The sequence below is a fragment of the Girardinichthys multiradiatus genome, chromosome 18 (genome assembly GCF_021462225.1).
Source record: "Girardinichthys multiradiatus isolate DD_20200921_A chromosome 18, DD_fGirMul_XY1, whole genome shotgun sequence".
NCBI lineage: Eukaryota > Metazoa > Chordata > Actinopteri > Cyprinodontiformes > Goodeidae > Girardinichthys > Girardinichthys multiradiatus.
Window position 1 is genome coordinate 47987120 of NC_061810.1, and position 3529 is coordinate 47990648.

At 37.9% G+C, this 3529-nt stretch overlaps 1 long non-coding RNA gene across 1 annotated transcript; it reads right to left on the minus strand.

The window, feature by feature from the left end:
• Positions 1–2369: 2369 nt before the first annotated feature.
• Positions 2370–3318, minus strand: LOC124883670. The gene is made up of 2 exons (XR_007042267.1): positions 2982–3318; positions 2370–2882 (listed from the first exon to the last, which is right to left on the minus strand). It is a non-coding gene; the product is annotated as an uncharacterized LOC124883670 (long non-coding RNA).
• Between the last annotated feature and the right edge of the window lie 211 nt (positions 3319–3529).

A 3529-nucleotide genomic window follows, 5' to 3' on the forward strand; every position in this document is an offset into this window, starting at 1 on the left:
CACACTTTTTCCTTCCCACAGACTTCCCACTGATGTGCCTTGATACAGCACTCTGGGAACAGCCTATTCGTTCTGAAATGTCTTTCTGTGTCTTACCCTCTTGCTTGAGGGTGTCAATAGTGGCCTTCTGGACAGCAGTCAGGTCGGCAGTCTTACCCATGATTGGGGTTTTGAGTGATGAACCAGGCTGGGAGTTTTAAAGGCCTCAGGAATCTTTTGCAGGTGTTTAGAGTTAACTCGTTGATTCAGATGATTAGGTTCATAGCTCATAGTAAGTCTGTTGTAGTAAGCTAAAATTAATACACATATTTAAAATATTACCCACATCTATCTTTAATCAGGGAGAAAATTATCAGGTTCAGGGACAACTTGGTTAACCTAAACAAAAGCAAAAAACCTACACAAAATCACTGCAGTATGCTAACGTGGCTAAACCGAAATACCTGTTTAGTGAAACAGGAAATAAATTGCATCTATCCATTATATTATGTTATTAGTAAGTTATTTAGTTAATATAAATGAGGGAAATGTCAACACAGGAGGTTAAATATGAACTTACCAAAATTTTTGTCTTTCTGTTAGCATGTGTCCACGTTTTAAACAGGTAGTTAGTGCTTCGCGGTGGAACATGCGCGCACTTAATAACGTTGAATTAAATTTAATCGCAAATACAACACAAAAGATGTGTGAAACATCAGAAGATAATAAACAAACAGTTTTTACCATTTAAATCAAAACGTTGCATTTTGATTTTAGGTTTCTGTCATATTTATGGAAACACACACCAGCTTAATTAGAACAAAACTGATTTTTCGTCTCGTAATGGAAAGGTAATGCCATCAAAGATTTTGGGGAAAGATGGTCCTTTTTAAAAATATGTACATAGTTAGACTCTACTTTAACATCACAAATGATGCATATAATATATATATATATATTATATGCTGGAATAAAATTTTCTATTTGGCTGCGATTTGGCTTTTACATCTCTGTTATTTTACAAGCACAATTTTTGCAGCTACAACAAAGCCCTGTGGAAGACTAGGTCTATAACAAGAAAAACCTACATAGGCTATTTCAAAAAGATGTGGACTAATAAAGATGTTTGCCCTTTAACACATGTTTAACAAACTCAGTGAAATTAAATTTAAGAATAAATTTTCCTCTCACTTTGCTTGGTGTGTTCAGTGAAGAGCTACATACAGTTGAAATGCCATTTGTCCTACAATGATGCATATTTTCAACTCTTAGAAAAAAAGTTCCCCAACATCTGCTATTTAGACTTTTATTTTGAAAACCCGAGTGAGTGCTGCCACAATATCTTAGTTTTACAAATGACTTAAGTTACAAACATTTTCTAAATTTTTGTTCCAATAATACTATAATAAAACAATAGGATTAGTCCTCTGATCTTAAGAGATGTTTAAAACATCATATATATTGTTTTTTTAAAGCGACAATGCAATTTTTAAAATATGTGTAGGAGCGGGGTGACTCCTTAAAAAGTCATAGAAAACCATCTCATTCTCCCAAACAGTCATGGTGCTCAGAGGGGATCCCCACCCTGATGCTCCTTCCCACCTGCCTCACCCGGAGAGCCAGGCCGGCGCTGCTTTAACCTTTGTTTGTGTGGCTCCGGCTCCTTCGTCCGAATGGGCACAGAGGCGATGCTTCTTTGTGGCTGTGTCCTAGGCCTGCCGCCTGCAGCTGTGGTCGACTTCCTTGTTGCTGCTGCCATCTGGATCACAGCCACGGGGGGAATCTGCTTGTGCTTCCTTACCAGCAAGTTTCTGGAGGTCCATATGGCGTCTTTGATGGTAAATGGTTTACTGACCATGGTATCACTGTGCTCAATTGGCCTGCCAACTCTCCTGACCTGAACCCCATAGAGAATCTGTGGGATATTGTGAAGAGAACGTTGAGAGACTCAAGACCCAACACTCTGGATGAGCTAAAGGCCGCTATCGAAGCATCCTGGGCCTCCATAAGACCTCAGCAGTGCCACAGACTGATTGCCTCCATGCCACGCCGCATTGAAGCAGTCATTTCTGCCAAAGGATTCCCCACCAAGTATTGAGTGCATAACTGTACATGATTATTTGAAGGTTGACGTTTTTTGTATTAAAAACACTTTTCTTTTATTGGTCGGATGAAATATGCTAATTTTGTGAGATAGGAATTTTGGGTTTTCATGAGCTGTATGCCAAAATCATCCGTATTAAGACAATAAAAGACCTGAAATATTTCAGTTAGTGTGCAATGAATCTAAAATATATGAATGTTAAATTTTCATCATGACATTATGGAAAATAATTAACTTTATCACAATATGCTAATATTTTGAGAAGGACCTGTACAAAAGAAATGACTGAAACAGTAGAAGATTTTTATTGCAAATTATATAAAGAAAAAGCTGTATCCATGGAGAACATCACAGAAACCTTAAGTTTTATCGAAAAAACTGTCAAAGATGGCATGCTTTTAGGTCAGGATTTTACCAGTTTAGAGCTCGATAAATGTCTTAAAAGTTTTAAGAGAGGGAAGTCCCCAGGATCAGATGGACTCCCTCTAGAGTTTTACTTGACTTTTTGGGACATTTTAGCACCTGACTTACTTGTTGTTTTTACAGATTTTAGCCAACTGGACAGACTCCCAGACAGTTTTAGAGAAGGGATAGTGACTCTTATCTATAAAGATAAAGACAAGACTGACTTGAGAAACTGGAGACCCATTACCCTTTTAAACTACGACTGCAAACTTTTTAGCAAACCTTTAGCCATACGTATGCGTTTGGTTTTAAAAGAAATCCTCCACCCGGATCAAGCCTGTGCCATTGAAGGCAGGAAGATCACCGACAGCCTCGTACTGATTCGAGACACCATCTGTTTTGCGAGAGACAGAAACATTCGGCTAGTAGTCCTAAATTTAGATTTTGAGAAAGCTCAAGTTCACAGACATAACAAAAACACACAGGTACTGACCAGGGTCGAGATCCAAACGCTAACAAAACCGACTCCGCAGGAACATGGAAACACTTGGCATGGACGAGGGTAGAGGAGTTGTAACACAAGGAACCCACCAAAACATAATGAAACAAACCAACTAATATGCAGAGAGAGAACAAAGGCAGGTAATCAAAGGAACTAAGGACAGGTGAGGCAAGGAGGCAGGAAGGCAGAGGGAACAGGTGAACTTAATACAACTAATTAACAAGACAATGAGCAGACCTAAAACAAAACTATAAATAAAACATAAGAATCAAGAATAAACATGACACAAAACAACATTAGCTTTATAATAAATATTAGTAGGTCAGAGGCAAGAAATATAATTAAACAGAGAATCAGGAAAGAGTGGCAAAAAAGGTGGGATGAAGAAAAGAAAGGAAGATGGTTTTACAGAATCAACAAGATAGTAGGAGAAGTAAGAACAGGAAGAAGGAGTAGAAAAGAGGAAAGATTAATTACAAGATTAAGACTAGGACATACAGGACTTAATTCTACATTGTTCAAGATAAAGAAACATAATA